The following is an 18,828-nucleotide window of genomic DNA, read 5'->3' as shown; positions in this document are numbered from 1 at the left end:
AATAAAGGACATGTGTAACTTTAGATTTTGAAAATATTTGTCCAATTGTCATTTCCAGAATTTGGGACAATTGTATTTTTAGCAATATATAAATATCCGTCATTCCCCACACTCTTGCTAACACAATGTGCTATGTGTTTTTACAATGATTGATAATTAAATCATTAGCATTCTGATAGGTGAAAAAATGATCTGAATATACATGTAATTTTATGCTAAATTCATAATTAATTTCTCAAAATTTACCTTTTGTAGTCTCTCCACAATCAAGCTGTGTGTCATGCTCTACTGAGCTCTCTTATAAAACTATTATGAAGCCACAAACCCAGCTAAGAATCATTGTTTAAGTGTAATTAACAGATTTTAATGTTGTAGTTTGAATTCATTTATTATAATAAATACACAGGAATAAAAGTCACAATAATTGTTTTGAGAGTAAAAGTAATTATTTTGCTCCGGTGAAGGTGATACATTCTTACTTTCTTATAGGTGCATTTAAGATGGTTTCTGTTTTTGATTTTCTGCAGTTTTGTTATTTTTGGTTGTGTACATTTTTCATTTTATATTTTCTAATTATTTCTCGAAATTCTCAATATTGTGTTTTAATTCCTTGAATATTTTAAGCCATTTTGTTTCTAGGTATTTACTGAAGAGAAACAAAATCACGTCTTTGAAAAGATAAATGTTTATAGCAGCTTTTTCTTTGTAACAGGCAAAAACTGGAAACAACCCAAATGGCCATCAGGGAATAAATGAATAAACAAATTTTGGAATATCTATACAGTGGAATATTAATCAACAATACAAAATAACCGACTATTGATACATGCGATACTGTTGACCAGTCTAAAAATAATTATGTTGAAATTTAAAGCCAGGCAAATAAGGGTACATACTGTTAAGTTTCTAATTATATAAAGTTCAGGAAATTTTTTTAGTGTGGGTTGGAGGGATTACAAAATGGCATTAGGAAATATTTGGGGTGTGATAGTTATGTGTATTTTCTTGAATGTGGCTATGGTTCTACGAGTATCTACCTATGTCAGAAATCCTCAGATTATACACTTAACACATCTAAAGTCTTTTTGTGTGTCAGTTTATTTCAAAATATATGGTAAAGTTTAAGAAAATAAAAGTGTCTGTACTATTGGTATGCAATATTGAGATTTTTAAATGTTGATTTTAGAAATAATGTCTGATACTTGAAAATTCTACACGTTTTATAGTAAAATGTTATTTTTCTAGTTCTTTTTAACAAATGTTTATTTTATGTATTGTAGTTTCTATTTCGTATTGAGGATCAGTGAACCTTCAAAAAGTAAAGATTCATATTTTTAAAATGTGAATATATTTCAGAGAGAGATATAAAACATATGGCTCATTTATTCTTTAATAATAGGATCAGCAAATACCATCTTTTTTTTAACCAAAAAAAAAAAAATGAAGGCTCATTTCATTGAATACTATGGCCAATTATGTGGAAAGAACATAATTTAGAAAGCTGTAAACTAGAGAGAAATACAGTTAAAAGGGGAGGGAGAAGAGTTATGGTAGTAAAAATGGATACAAAATAAGAGCTAGACCTCAAATGTGTATAGCAACACATCCATGCATATGCAAAGAGACAGTAATATACAGAATCAGAGAGATACACAATGCCTCACCAATGTATGTCAATAACAAAATAATAGAAAGATATTTGATCCTTCCTTTGTTACCCATTAAGACACTGAAGCTAAACATTTTTAAAGCCATATTGTTATCACAACTGCAGGTATGCGGATTACTGCTGAAATTATTTTTCCTGTGAGCCACAAAGACTTTCTTCTCCATATGTCTATGTTGTTCTGCAAACAGCAAGTTAGCATTTAAGCTAAACTTTAGGGGATTTAACATTTAATTGTTACACAAAGAAATATTATGGTTTAAAATATTACAATTCTCAAATTGTCTCCATATAGCACTGCTTTAATTCTAATTTTTTTGTATGTACATGCATGTACATATGATTGTATTTATTTTTTGGCTTTAGAAGGAAATAAAGTTTAAAAATATCAGTGCTAGAAAAGAAAGAAACTTTAAAATTTACCTAATTTAACTGGGGCTACAAGAGCAGTTTTTAAAATGTTTTTCTGTATGTGGGTTTTTTCTTTATTATGTGTGTTTTACTGATATATAATAAAATTTTGACCAAATCTCAGATCTACTGAACCACAACTATTTCTTCTGTATTAGACTTCCATAGATTCATCCATTCTCTCTTTCTTTCACTCTACTTCTTTGAGAGTTAGTTTATGGAACTTTTCTACCTAATGTTGATGACACTAGAAATCAGAAATGTTCATGACACTTCATATAGTCTCCAATCTGTATTTTAAATAATATTGTACTACTAAAGGGAAAATTAGTACCCATGACTTTAATTAGGTTACTCCCTAAAACATTGTATTTAGAGATTTTCTTGGATGCAAGAGCTTGTAATACTCTTTCTTCTTTCGCTAAAGTCCTCTCTCAATTGACTGATACACTTCATTTAAATTCAAATAAAGTGTCCTCTCCGCTACAAGTTATTTTTGCTATCAAGTTAATATAAAAATACATTCATTTTTGTGCCTTTATTCTGATCCCAATGAGTCTTATACTACTAGGGCCTGTGTCTCTGACTGATTATACCATGGACTTCTTCAGAGCAGGAGCTGTCAACATGCTTCCTATCACATGGGCAAGGAGAAAGTATTAGTGAGAGAATGAGTGAATGAATAAATGAATGAATAAATAAAATTCTCTCAAGTCTTTTACACTTTTTTTTGCAAAAAATACACAATGTTGTTCTTATAAGTTTGTTTTACCTAAAACAGTTATGAATCACTGCACCTCAAACATAAAACATTAAGTTTTACAAAATTGGTATCAGAAAAAAATTACTTTGCTAAATAATTCTTTTCAAGTAAAATTTTGAGATGATTTTGTAATTTGCTTTTATATAAGTTTATATTCAGATGTTCTGTTAAATTTGTTTTTTTTTTTTTTTTTTTTTTTCTGAGATGGAGTCTTCCTCTGTCCCCCAGGCTGGAGTGCAGTGACGCGATCTAGGCTCACTGCAAGCTCCGCCTCCCGGGTTTACGCCATTCTCTTGCCTCAGCCTCCAGAGCAGTTGGGACTACAGGCGCCCACCACCGCGCCTGGCTAATTTTTTGTATTTTTAGTACAGACGGGGTTTCACTGTGGTCTGGATCCCCTGACCTCTGGATCTGCCTGCCTCGACCTCCCAAAGTGCTGGGATTACAGGCGTAAGCCACCGCGCCCGGCCTAAATTTGTTCATTTTTAATGTCAAGGTTTAGAAATCGTGTTTTTAATGAATGTTTTTAATAGACCAATGGATAATTTGGCCTTTTTTCTCCACGGCCTAAATCCCAATTGAAAAAATGCATACATGTTTGGATGTATGTGTATGTCTTTGTGTGGACGGTGTGTGTATGTTTATATGTATATGTATATTTTTGCACTCACATGTATATGCATATATATACATCAGTAATATATTGCACTTTGCATATATTGTATTTACATTTTCTATTTCATAGTTATACCATATGTTGTAATATGACTTATTTACATTTTCTATTTCATATTTATATATTTTAATATAAAACATTAAAGTTTGAACTATATATTATATTATACTACATTATATTTAGAGGCATATACATATATGCAAAATTCAAACAGATTAGAGAATATGTAGTATAACAAATATTTCTAACTATTGTAACAATGTTAATGTTCTTTTGTTATATATTGTTATTATAGAATATTTTAATATAACTGATTTCTTGAGAGTCTTAAAATAATTAGAAGGTGTATTTCCTTCACTATTGGTGGGCTGGTTGCTACACATCTAATCTATGTTTTATATCTTAAGAAAGAACTTAACATAATCTAGAGGTTATAAAGTACAATGAAAAAATACAATTTTAAAGTATACTCTGAAGATAGAGAAATCCTAAGCTTTATATCAAGGTCCTTAATTCTAAATTGATTTAGGAATTAAACTTTAATTTTCCTATTGATAAGACTAGATATTAATGGCCATTAACTTCTATTCTAAGTGGATATATAATTCTTATTTCTCTCGGGAAACCTTAAATTTTTGGGGTAAATCTCGGCAAGAATTGTGCAGTAAGTACAATACATTTTCAAACTTTTAAGCTGGAGTCTTAATATTAGCTATGGATGTATACATCAGGAGTTCTGTTCCAGCAGCATGGCTCCTGGTAGGGGTCATTAGTCAGCTCTGGATTAGAGCCTTCATTAGGCTTCATCTCTGCCACATGTGTATTTAAGCCTATCAATGCAGGATGTCAATTTAATAAGAATTAAGATGATTCCAATCTGCATTGATAAGATAAACACCCTTAAAATACTTCAAGTATTTTCTCAATATATTTTAAATATAATAGATTTTAAATAGAATTTTAAACTAATATGCACTTTACTGCATATGAGTCCATTTACTGAAGTAGTTCCATGGAAATTTTCTAAGGACCCAAATGTAGAAGGACTATAAATGGTTTTGATAACATAGCTGATTAAAAGAACAATGGCTAGGAGAAAAATTCTAGAAATAGTACTTAGTAGAGAATAAGTATAATAATTCCATGAAAATCTCCTGAATATAAAATTGCATAATTTGCTAGAGAGAGTAATATAGTAAAATGTCAGATTCTTCTTTAACCAAAGACAGATTCATTATTTTTCAAAGATGAGATTCTACCACCTTGAAAAAAAAGTATACAAACACACACACACACACACACACACACACACACATCTTTCATGTGAGTATAAATCCTATTTTTAGAACGACATTTAAGAGAACTTGATTTTTATCAACAAAATTGAAGTTGATGCTAAATTCAGGGGTACTTTCATAAAGTGTAAAGATTTGTAAAGATTTGTAAAATATTCTATTCCCCCAAATGATTATTTCAATCTCTATTTGCCTTACTTTTATACAAGCAACTTTATTATCAAAATGTAAATTTGACATTAAGAACACTGACATAAGATATGTATAAATTATGCAATACAACAAAAATTAAATGAGAATGGATATTAAAGAACTCAGATATATTTTATATATTATCTTACCATAATTTAAATTATTGCATAACTTATTTGTATTGATTAATAGATAAATATATGTAATATATAAATATATAAAGTGATTATATAATAGTTTATATTATGGATTATATATATAGTTTATATATATTATATATTCTTAGCTATAATATAGCTAAGAATATATAACATAATACATATTTAATATACATATGAAAGAAATAAAGATGACTAAAGATTCCAAACACAACAATTAGATTACAGTCATGTGGCACACAATGATATTTTGGTCAATGAGGGAATGTATACCTGATGGTGGTCTCATGTGATTACACCATATTTGTACTGTATTTTTGTAGATGTAGATATATTTAGATACACCAATACTTACCATTGTATTACTATTGTGTACAGTATTCTGTAAAGTAACATTCTATACAGGTTTGAAGCTTAGGAGCAATAGGTTATATATACCATTTAGCCTAGGTGTGTAGTTGGCTATACCATTTAGGTTGGCATAAGTACATTCTTTGATGTTTGCACAATGACAAAAATCACCTAATGACACATTTCTCAGAATGTATTCCTGTCACTAAGGGAGGCGTGACTGTGTCTTGTTTGGTTAAAGATAAATAAAAAGGCCACGCCCACCTATAAAAGAATTTAATGTTATAAACTCTGAATTGGCTTAAGTGAAAGCGTGTATGGATTGTGATGCCTGTATCAAAGTGGAAAATTATGTTCACTTCACATCATTCAAATTACATGTTTGCAAAAGCACTGTGTGGGGGTCAGGCGAAGGGAAAATGCGCAGTTTTGGTTTTGGCTAAAGAGTTCTAGTACCTCTACTTTAGTACCAATGATTTTAATACAGCTACAACAGAGCACTATATGGGACAATGAAACCAAACAATTACATCATTACCCATTTATCTAAAGAGTCCAACTTATGAATTATTATTTTTACTTGCTTATTCAATATTGGATTTGCTGAAACATGTCACCATCTACATTTGTCCATATAAATAAAATGATATTAGGCATTTAAAAAGAAAAAAATCCCTGAAAAAGCTCTTTATAGCTTGGAGGATATCTGTGAAGTCTGATCAGAGCAGAGCCAATTCATAAATGAGTTATCATCTATAAGCAACACCATATAAACTGTGCTGCACTCGCAGGGTTTAAGCAGAAGGGCAATTTTCTCAATAATCTCTCTCCACTAACTTTGGAACTTTGCATGAAGATATGTGAGTTTCTCTATCCCATTGCAACCCAAAAAGTAGAAAGCTGATCAGCAGTTTTGGAATCATCTGTGAGCTTTAGAAAAGCAGAACCTCAGAATTCATTCCAGATCTCTGTTTACATGAGACCCACAGGTGATTCCTATGCACAATGTGGTTTAAGAAACACCCCTTTAACCCACAGTTAGTTGCACAGTATTGAGTCATTGGCTTTTTGAGCAAGTCACACACTCAACTCACCATACTCCAATAACAAAACGGAACTGAGCTGTGTAATATATAGTGGCCTTTTAGCCACTTGACCAGGTCCTTACTCACTTACTCTTTTTTTTTTTTTCTTTGAGATGAAGTCTCCCTCTGTCGCCCAGGCTGGAATGCACTGGTGCGATCTGGGTTCACTGCAGCCTCCACCTCCTGGGTTCAAGTAGTTCTCTGCCTCAGCCTCCAGACTGGCTGGGATTATAGGCACATACCACCACGCCCGGCTAATTTTTGTATTTTCAGTAGAGACAAGGTTTCACCATCTTGGCCAGGCTGGTCCTGAACTCCTGACCTTGTTATCCACCCGCCTCGGCCTCCCAAAGTGCTGGGATTACAGGCGTGAGCCACCGCGCCCGGCCCTCATTTACTCTTAAACTCTTCAAGTTGTATAACAAAAAATAAATGAAGACTCAAGTAAGGAGAGAGTTTATTCAAAAACACTCTCGCAATGGGGAAATGCTCTAACCTCAAGATCTGCAAGTGTCTCAAAAGTAAACAAAAAAGCAAAAAAAATAGGGAGGTTAGTGCTAGCAAGAATTTTGTGAATAATAGGGCAGATGGTAGACATGAGCCAACGACATGGTCAGGATGGTTTAACATAAAATGTTTCTGTGGTCTGCCAATTTTCAGAATGAGCTGTTGAGAGGAATGTTCTGTAACTTGGTGCTTTAGTGCTTACTTGAGCTTGTAGGCAAGCCAATGTCTAGGGGCATTTAGGGAGGAGAAAAGCCTGACTAAAGTTCGGTCAAGCCAAAGTATGTTGGGTAAATAATGGACAATTTTTAGCACTTGGTCACATTCAAGTCTTTGGTGCACAACAAATCATCCCAAACTTAGTTTGCTTTTTTTTTTTTCAATGTTATTTAATTATATAATGATTCTACTGGGATATTTCTCTGTTGACTGGGCTGGGCTGATCTCAAACCTGTCACTTGTATATCTGCATAAAGTTGACAATTTGACAGGTGGCTTATCCTGGATGCTCTCTTTCACATGTCAGGCAGTGGCAGGCCTTCTACTGAAGTGATGGGGGTGACCCAGTGATATCACAGACTCAGACTATTTGAGGCTGGTTTATATAGCAGCAGAACTGTAAAAGAATGAGAGCAAAACCTGCAAGACCTCTTGAAATGTATGCTCAGAACTGACACTGTCATTTATGCTATATTCTATATTTCAAACCCAGGAACAAAGCCAGACTTGATTCAAAGGATGAGGAGATAGATTCTACTTTTTGACGGGAGGAGTTGCAAAATACATATGGTATTCTGCCTTCATATCATTCTAATGACTGATTATCATCAGATTTAATATTTGCTGTCTGCTTCCTTATTGCCACAAATCATTGCACACACCTACAACTGATTGGAAGACTAAACTATCTCAGACTAGCTCAGAACTTTGTTATAGTTGTTAGTTTTGATTTTAAGTGTTTGTTGATTTTAATCGTTTAATTGTTTGTTGAGTCTTCCACTGCTGGCATGATGATCCAAAAGAATCCCATGATATAGATTAGACCCAACCCCTTCTAAGCAAATTAGGATATTATATTTTGTGTGATTTTCCAGGCCATTTTCTTTGTGATACCATGAAGAAACTGGACAATGGTCAGATCCTGTTGGAATAAGATGGAAACAAGCAAAATTCATGCATTGTTTTTACTTAACTCATACAGGTATAAAAATAGAAGCAGACACTCTTCCCTGCTTCTAGGAAAACTGGACACAAAATATAGAAACTGAAGCTTATCCTCTCATTTAACTCACTAGGACAAGTACCTTCCTACAATGATCTGGTAATTTTTATACACATACTAGCTATAAAATAGGCCCCTGCCTTTTGTCATATAAATTTCGTATAACTTTGTTGTTCTTTTCTGCTGCTGTTGTTCTGGTTTGTTATCATCATTAATGTGTTCTGTGTATTCAGAAGTTTAGGTAAAATTAGATGACTCTAAACTCCGAGATCATTTCCCAAAGAGCTTTCTTCCAAGTTGTTATATTTCCTTAATAAATGCAAATGAAGTAATTATCTAGTTAAATTTTGACTAGGCATTATTCATTTGAGAAATTGTTGTTTTATCGTGCAAAGGAAGCATTTTTTCCACCTTTGGCACTTTACAATAAACTCATTCTGATTTAAATTGATTGCTTTGGGATTATCTTGGAGTCATTAAAATATTGTTGTATTGACATTCACTAATGTCTTTAATTAGCAATTTCAAATTCCAGTGTTTGGCATTAGTATGAACAGATATAATTTATAATATCACTATAGCTATTTATTCAGTTTTGTTTGTATATCTGTTGAGTTTATAAAACACTTATTTGGCATTCTTGAGCTATATTCAAGCCATTAATGTTGGTAAAATATTTAGATTAGCATGTCTGCCCCTTTAATAAAGATATTGTTGAGATGCTGAACTTCTCTGAACCTGGATTAAAATGAAGGGTATATTTTTATTTTGTTTTGTCACTTTCAAATAATTTTTAAACTTTACATTTGTTAGGAATTTAAAAGCTCCACATACACAAAATGTAAAAATCTCTCACTATTTAGAAATTAGTGTTTTTCAAAAGCCAGACACTTTTGTTCAGAGGGATGAAAATGTTTTTATCTGGAATCCTTGTACACATTGTAAGCTTATTCTCAACTGGCTTGGCACTTGCTCTTTTTGACAAATGTTATATTCATAGGGTTGCTTTTAAATTCCTGCAAAGAAAAAGCCTGAAAAAGAAGGAGCCAGTCACAAAAGTACAAAACCAAAAATTCATCAATATAAATTGACCAGAGAACAACATTAGGCTAACGGGTTGAGTGCCTTTTCTCCATCCACATTCTCCTTCTTTTGAGACAATAAAGAAAAAAAATAGAGATCATACACTTTGAGTTAGGATGGGGTTAGATCTGTATCTCCACATGATCACCCCTTCTACCTATTAACTTGGTCATTTCCCCTCTGTAAAATAGTTTTCTGGCTACTAAACGGGCAGAAAGCAATATTGATTACATGGGACTGTTGTGAGAAGCAGACAAAATAAGGCCCCAGAAGAAATATGGTTTTGCACAGATGGTAATGATTACATTAGGTTCTCTTCCTTTCTTACATTCTATATATGCTTACCAGCAAGAATGGCAAAATGTTCTTCTTTAAACATGAGAACATCATAAAAGAATAAATTTTCTCTATTCTTTCACGAATGTGTTTTATATCAAGTCCTGAGTATTCAAGTATATTGTTATAGGGCTTTCCAAAATAAGGGAGCTTTTACAGGGTGCCATTTTGTTTACCTCTTGGCTATAAGTAAGTTTAGTTTGAGATTTTAAAACTCATTTTTTATGGATGAATGTTACTGAGCAAGGAGGATAGGGTCTGGAGGCAGGGAACCTAAGGCTGTTTCACGCTGACTTTCTAGAACTAAACTGAAAGGAAACTCCTAACTTTACACATCTAACAAAAGGCACAGAGGCTACTCTCTTTGACCTCTTCTGTGTGGCAAATGGAAAATTGGCTGTCTGCAACAAATCAGACTGATTGCCGGCCCTGTCTTTGTTTGCAACGTTGTAACTTCACTCCTGCCTCTGAATGGTTACTGTCCACAACCAATCAGACTGATTGTGGGCGGAGTCTTCATTTGCATAGAAGTATAACTTCACCCTATCCCCTGATTGGTTGCTTTTTGCAACCAATCAGATATTTGCCCAGGACTGTGACTTCTGTAACTTCACTTCAGCTTCTGATTGGCTGCTTTCTGTAACCAATCAGACTGAGTGTGGGCTACCACTTCATTTACATGAGTTGAGCATCAGGTGGCCAATGGGAGACTTCTAGGGAGTGTTTGGACCCAAGAAGATTCTGTTCTGGGCCTCTGAACCACTGCTGAGGTCCACTCCCACACTGTGTGCAGTGTGCTTTCGTTTTCAATAAATTCCTGCTTTCGTTCTTCTGTTGCTTTATTCTTTCTTTGCTTTGCTGTGAGATTTGTCGAATTCTTTGTTCAAAACACCAAGAACCTGGACAACTTGCAGTCACGATCCTCTACCAGTGCCATAACCTGGAAACCATTACAACTATAGGATGAAAGTACAGTGAAAAACCACATTAGTAGTACTGTGATGTTTATAACCCTCCAGCATTTCAGGTCCAATTTAACTAGGGCCCTTTGCTGTAGCGTTCCTTAAGCTTGAAACATTATTCTAGAAGATATTTTCACTACTGCCTTTTTTTCATCATTAGGGTTTTATCCTCCTGACAATGCTAGCTAAAGGAGAAATCTCTCATTAGCCACTCTCAGTCAAAGTCCTCCTTAGACTCTTGTTCTTAGCACTCAGAACAAGAAATCTCGTGTGTTTATGTATAAATGATTAATATCTGTATCCTTTTAAAATATGTAAACTCCTTTAGGCCAGAACTCTAATTTCCTTGTCATCCCTGTATCTTCAGTGTACAGAATAACATGTGCTACATAATATTCACTTCATATGAGTTAATATTTGTTAACTGATGAGTAGGTGAGAGTATTTCACTTTTCAATCTTTAAATTTCTTTATATTCTCTCTAGATTTTTTTTTTTTTATTTTTCTAACTATGAACTGTTGACAGTTACAGATGGATCTGGATACATTTCTTCTTAAAACCCTAATAAGCAATTTATATGGTTTGAATTTGTGTCCCTGCCCAAATCTCATGTTGAACTATAATCCTCAATGTTGGAGGAGGGGCTTGGTGGGAGGTGATTGGATCATGACAGTGGATCCCCCCTGATGTTCTCATGATAGTGAGTGAGTTCTTACGATATCTGATTGTTTAAAAGTGTGTGGCACCTCCGCCTCTCTCTTGTCCTTCTTCTCTGGCCATGTAAGATGTGCCAGCTTCCCCTTCCACCATAATTATAAGTTTCTTGAGGCCTCCTCTGCCATGCTTCCTTTACAGCCTGCAGAACTGTGAGTCAATTAAATCTTTTTTCTTTATAAATTGCCCAGTCTCAAGTAGTCTATAGCAATGCAAGAATGAACTAATACAGCAATTGACAGTGACTTATTTGTGTACAATGATTACAATATTCCTTACCATACTGAATATATTCAGGGTACCTTAATGACGTAAAGAGTCCAGAGCTAAATGAGGAATCACATGAAGCAGGATCAGATGCCATCCATTTCAATGCTAAAAAAAGGAATATATATTTTAAGGCATATTTTAATATATAGAATAGATAGGCTATTTAGACAGTTTAAAAATTGAGAATCAAATGTTTCAGAAAGTCTATCTTAATATACATGTAACAAAGATGATTGTCTCGACCAAATTTTATTCAGGCTCCTGAACCTTCTAGGATCGTCTGTATACTTGCTTGTAAAAATCCAGTTTTGGAAGAAGCCCCCCTGCTAAATCAGTTCGGTAAGAACCTCCCACCCTCATAATCTTATCACCTTTGATATTAGCGAGGATTTCCATCCTCCACCATCCCTAGGTAATGTCTAATCACCTTGGCATCTCTTCAGCAAGAATCCTGTTACATAGGTTTAGCCTGAATCCCCCTTACTTTTAAGTTACCTCTTAGTTATTTTTTATCCACTGACTGCCATCCTGCTGCAAGGATACAAATTCCCACTTTCCCATACTATATTTAGAATCGAGTCTTATCTTTTTCCCTCATTACAAAATACCATTGCCATGACCTCCAAATGTATAGCAGTGGTCCTGAATAAAGTCTGCCTTACTGTATTTTAACAAATAACATTGATTTTTTTTATCTTTAACACATGGTAAAGCATCTATATTAAAATATAATTTTTATGCCTATAGCTTTGGATATTAAACGGATTGACACTTTGGAAAAGAGACTCCTATAGCTATTTTAATTCTCCTGTCCCATTACACTTTATCTCCTTACTGCTTAGTTTTGAGCTCAAAATGTGATACAAGCTCTTCCTGTATGAATATTAAAGGATCTAATAATTATAGTTTAATAAAATGAAACTCAAGGGTGAGATTCATCAACTAGAGAAATGTAGATTTTTTTCATGCAATTTAATAACATCAAATGGACTCTATAATCATTTTCCATATAAAGGATCAAAAATGGCTTAACTGGGCTTATGCAGGTAGTTAAAAATATGCTCAGATGGATCATATGGAAGTACAGAAATATCATTTAAAATTAAATTTTATTATTCATTTTATATATAGTAAAAATTAGATTGGCTACTTGACATTTAGTATTTAACTTTTTTAGGGTTAGACATAGAAACATTGAAATAAAGGACTGAAAAAGATATTTAGGCCACTTAAATACTTTTAACTTAGTATGCAATATCTAATCTTGTGAAGAATAGTTGTTAATACCATAATTACAGACCCTCCAGAGAAAAGTGTTAACAATACTCCATAAGATTTCACTAATGTAATTTTGATATATAGATATGGAGTATTTTTTACGCAAGTCCTGAGCATGTATAAACTAGGAAGTGACTCTTCATATATGAGGTCTCTAGTTGTAGTCCTTAGCAGGAGAAACTGATTTTTCATGATATGTTAGGGCAGGGGATACATAATCAGAACATTAAAATAAAACACACAATAAGGACTTCAGAAGAAAATGTACTCCTAACTGAATTTGAAATTAGATGGTATGATAAAAGTAGAAAAAGGAAAATCCCTAGCATTATGAGTTAACTGAATTTCTCATGCTATTTGCTCACATAGGAACAATTTGACTTTGAGAAAGTGAGAGAAATTCACTGAGTCTCATTTTCTCATCTGTTAAATGGCGAGGGTACTGCTTTCACGTAAACAGCATAAGTATTAATATTCATAAGATTATAGGTAAACATTCCATTATTTAATATACAGTTTTCAGCCATTTACTGGAGGTCTTATATTGTAAAATAAGACATAAATATAAAGAAAAGGTATAAAGCTTAGAAAGAAAATTACAGCTCTTGTGGTTTGCAGATAACATAGTTGTATAAATGTAAAATTCACCAAACTATTAATAATGAATAAGTAAGCGAATTAATCAAGTTTGATAGACACAAAGTTAATATTAAAAATCACTTTTTAAATCAATACTAGCAATAATATATAGGTGTTATATATGTGTAATTTAGAAGGATAAGAAAAAAATACCAGCAATATATCTAATGAAAGATGGATAAAACATCTACACTAAAATAGTAACAGAATTCCTGAAAAATTTAATATTTGCAATAATAGTTAGCTATAAAGCTTAATATTTTTAAAATTTTAATTCACTTCAGAATATCTCTCAAAATACCAGATTTTTTATGTGTAGAAATTCACAAACTGATTTTAGAATTTAGAGTGAAATAGAAAACATCAAGAATATCCATGACAATTTTAAAAACTGAAGTTTGAGGACTTTCTCAATTAGAAGTCAGAAATCCTTAAAGTCCAAAATTCATATAACATGAAGATATTGGTCAAATAGTATATAGTCTATATAAGAAAGTAATGAAACAGATTAAAGACTCAAAATCTCTGCCACCTCTATAGGGTGTCCTGCAATCATAGTATCGGACACTGTGGAGTAATAAAAATAAGCTAGATATTGTGGTGACGCACTGTTTGGACATTTCTTTAAAATATTTTATTGAGTGTAAAACATAATAATTGAACAGTTTGAAGAGTCACAAAATGCATATTGAGGTAACACAATGCATTAGAATGTGAAATAAAATTCACATGAATTAAGGATCTTACCCAATATGGCTAATAATTTTAAGATCGCAAAAAACGAGATAATTGTAAATCAGGCAGAGGTTTCCAGTGCTTGGCTATTTCTGCTGAATGTAGGACTTTTTAAAAGGACCATGTGTATTCTGGAATGCCCCACTGACTTTATGAAGAGTCAAATTTGTTTCACAATAGGTGAATCTCCTTGCCCAATTTTCCTTTTAAGTTTCAAATAGATATTACAGTCCGAAGACTTTCCTAACTCATTCCTTTTCCTTCTGTCTTGCACAATAAAATGCTGACATTTCTAACTCTCAGATATTCTGCTTTCCAGATAACCAAATTAACACACCTGGTATCAGGAGTGATTCAAGGATGCAGCTGGAAAAATGTGGATTTGGGACTAGATCTCTCACTACCTGACTGTTAATGATGATCTAATCTTGTAAGGTATGTAGGGCATGGATAGTCTATGGTACAAAACTGTGGTCCAATTTCTGAAGTTTAACCTTAGGAGGTATGGTAATATTCCAGTGGAGAGAAATACCCAGGTTGTTATAATTGTTTAGTAATATGAAAAGTAGACAGTGACAGATAATGTGTACAAGGAAAATTAAATTGGTTGGTTGTTATTAAATTTATTTCTCAGTGTCCTATATAGTGACATCATCAGGCTGGGAACAGTTCTGACATTGGTGACTGAATATGAAGTGTAAAACATCTTTTTGGTAGCTCACAAAGAGAATAATTGGTGACTAAGTACAAAGTGCAAAATGTGTCTTGGTAGCTTGCAAAGCACCTTATCTCCTGTAATGAGAGAGAAAATAATTCAAAAGATCAAGCCCAGGATTTACTAGTTCGAGTTCTTGAGCTTCCAACACGATTCAGCCTTTAGCCCAAGTAAGTCTGTTATAACAAGCTCAGTGTCCTTGTTGGGGAATCTGAATCTTTCACACATGGACTAGGGGCGCATAGGCAGATGCTTCTGAAGACCAAAAGTACTATAATCCCTACAAACTCCCATTAGAAAGATATACAGAGGCCAGATAATGGATGGGGTCATGGCTAAAGTTATCATTACAGCAGGACTTTTGGGTTTCCAAATGTATAATTGAGAGAGACACTTGGCAATTGTAGTACTTCTCACATTTGCTCTTAGACTATAGAGTAAAAGCTATTGTAGTAGAAAAGATAAAGTGGAGGGCTCTGAAACTAACATTCCTATCTCCATCAATAACCAATCTAGTAAATCACAAATAATACTGCAACGTGGGTGGAGTGGTGAAGATTAGTGCAATACTCGGGCATCTAATGAATTCAAAAATGGCAGTGCCTATTTTATCTTCATTTTATCTAACATTCTGGACACTGAAGAAAAAGTAACCTGAAAAATGGCTCAAATACCACTACAAGGTCGACAACATAGTATACAATATAGCAGATGCTATCAGAAGATGGTGCATTTGCTAGAGCAGATTATAGGTACAGTTTCAACATTTAAAGGCATTTGCTGCCCAATTTTGTTTTTTTTTCCCCCTTCCTTCTATCTTTTATAACTTTAACATATCTTTTACTGCTGGCAATCTTAACCTCACTTTAGCATCTCCTTCCTGAAGGACTCCACCAGCCTAATTGTCAAACATGACAATAGTCAAAGCATGCCTAAAACACAATACATTTAAGCATGAGATGTTGCCCTGTGCAAACCTGTTGTAGCTTAAAATGATAAAAATATGTTCTTATCTGTATATGTGATAGTTGACAAATAGAAAGACCTGACACCAAATCTCTGAGATTAGTGTGCTCAAGAATGTCCTTTTCCTGAGGCTGAATATGCAGGCCACTGCTCCTCGTGTTTGATGATTATAGCTCTTTGCTTATTGTACTGACAACCTTCAGGAGAGGCATGTGAGACTCAGGTAAAACTGTTGTGAGTCACTGGTGACCTGAAGTTATTATGTTTTAAGGAGTAATGTTTGTGTTAAGTTATTATGAAGGAATAGCAACTGATTCACTCCAGAAAAGCTACATAATTAATAATATCTTGTAAGTTCTTATTCAATGCTCATCCTTCTACCTTTTTGTATGTGTAAACTAGGATGGTTCAATATTTAGTATTCCTCTTAACTGTGAAGATCTGTGTCTAGAGAAGCATAGTTTTGCACAGTGGTAAATATATCATGTTATTTGCCTCATCTAACTTCATTAATCCATCTCTTTATTCAAAACTTAATTATATCAAATATTTTAATGCGGTTTTATGTATTTGTTTTTCACCCATTGGCATCTTGTATTTAATATAAGAGTATCGAACAGGCTTCTCTAGTTATAAAAATTCAGAGAGATTTTATTGTTCAGCATTTAATATTCCGGCAGAGGACAATTAATGTCATCAAACATGATATTATTCCATAAATTCATTATTTCCTCTTGATATACATTTTGTGGGGAGGAGTGAAGAAAAGGATTACTTGTAAATTTTTTGAGAAAAATAATATATAAAATTCTACTTATTGTGAGGCTGTTGAAATTAAAGAATTCAATATAAATGTATTTTAAAAATATTCCTGCCAAAAATAATTTCAAGACTAACAATAACCTTTTATGTTAACATTTTTGTTGATGTTAAATGAAAATTCAAGAATTATCACAGTATGCCAAATAGAGTGTCTGATATAGTCCATGTTCACTGTAGGGCATTTTCCCATGATTAAAGAGCAGGGTGGGGAAGTGAAACAAATATATTTACACACCACAGAAAGACTCTCTTTGAGAATTAAAAGTAGCAGCTACAAAGAAGGCTGTTTCACCATGTAGAGATTCACTAGGAATGTTGAATTTGAAGTGAGCTAGCTATTATTTAAAGAGAGTAAAGGATACCTTGTATTGCATTGGTAGAATATAATTAATATTCTTATGATCTTATAATTTTAGTGTATGGCTGTCTTGAGAAATACATGAATCATGTATTTCTCTGTTGGATGGGTATTTAGATGATCCTCCAAATCTTCCTTTTACAAATAAGAAAATGGTATAGTAAATATTAGATGAAGAAGCTCTTGTTAGAGATCCAAGCTACCCCTCCTCCTCCTCCATGACCACCTCAATACAGTCCTTTGTGACCACCTACAAGCACCCCCCACCCTTTTCTACAGCTGCTTGTGCAAGACTTTCAGTAGAACTGGTAAATAGTTCCAGGATGCGGTTAAGACATCTGTCCACCTTGCCTAGCCGAGCAGGCAAAAACATTTCCACGAAACAGTTGCAACACCTTCAACACTACTCAGTTTCTGCCACGCCAACCTAACCCCTTGCCCTATAAAACCCCACAGCAGCCTGTAAGCGGGGCTGCCTCCTCTGTCTACAGTGGAGCAGCCCAGCAGGTTAATAAAAACTTGCTTGCCTGACTTTGGGGTCCACTCGTTCCTTCTCTTGGCTAACCTTACATTTTGGTGCCGAAACCCAGGAAGGGTAGGCTCTGGCTGGGTGTCCCTAGAGGACACTCTCTATCTCCCTTTCCCTCTCCCTTTTGCTCCCTCACCCCTCCCGGGCTCAGTCGTCACAATGCACTGGAGCCTCGGTTCCCTTCCCTATGTCCCGGCCACCCTCCCCTTCCTGAACCTGCCGAAGACCCGGGGAATTTCTCGGACCCTCCCATTGTTGGCGACTTCATTCAGCACTAGAGTCTACACAGAGGTGAGTAAGAGAGACTCTTGCCATTTACCCAGGACCCTTGACCATCTCTGTCTTCCTGAAAGACCCAGCGCTGGGCCAAGGGCTCCCTCTGGTCTGTAGGCCTCCGGCATCTCCGTTTCAGGGATGCCAGACTCTGTGGTTGCCTTCCGTATACTAAACAAAGCCCCTGGGACTGGGGACGCCCGCTCCTGCTGTCCTAGCCACCGGCAGTCTCTTCTTCCTCTGCCCCCACCTCCATCCGCTATGGAAGCCTCTCACTCTACTCTGTCTAAAAGTATTCCCCCCCGGGGTGCCTCTTGCACAACCTCAACACTCTCGGCCTCCATTCAGAGGTTTGTCCCAAGAGGCTTATTTTATACTGTAATACGACTTGGCCACAATATAAATTAAACAGTGGCTCACAGTGGCCTGCAAATGGTCCTTTTGATTTCAATATACTCGGGTACTTAGACAATTTTTGCCATTGCAGTGGGAAATGGTCTGAAATTCCTTATGTTCAGGCTTTCTTCACCTTCTGTAACTGCCCTTCCCTTTGCCAATCCCGCTCCACTTTCCAAATCCTCCTCGCCCGTTATAAACCCAACTTGCTCTCAGCAGACCCCACTTGTCTACCAACCAACGACTCCTCCTTTGACCCTGCAGATCTCCCCCCTCCCCGGACTTATCCTGTTCCTCCTCCAGAACATCATGACCATGACCATAGGCTTCTGCCCCAGCATTTCCCCTCTTTCTCCTCTCTCTAACCACCCCGCTTCCGATTCTGAGTCCTCTCCGTCTCCAACCCTTACCTGCTCTCAGACCCAACA

At 34.7% G+C, this 18,828-nt stretch overlaps 1 pseudogene; it reads right to left on the bottom strand.

The window, feature by feature from the left end:
* The window catches only part of LOC117978521 (beta-glucuronidase-like), a 99,127-nt pseudogene that overhangs the window by 16,142 nt on the left and 64,157 nt on the right, over positions 1-18,828 (bottom strand).

This window comes from Pan paniscus, chromosome 4 (assembly GCF_029289425.2).
Source record: "Pan paniscus chromosome 4, NHGRI_mPanPan1-v2.0_pri, whole genome shotgun sequence".
Taxonomy (NCBI): Eukaryota; Metazoa; Chordata; class Mammalia; order Primates; family Hominidae; genus Pan; species Pan paniscus.
This window is presented reverse-complemented; position numbering and strand designations above follow the sequence as displayed.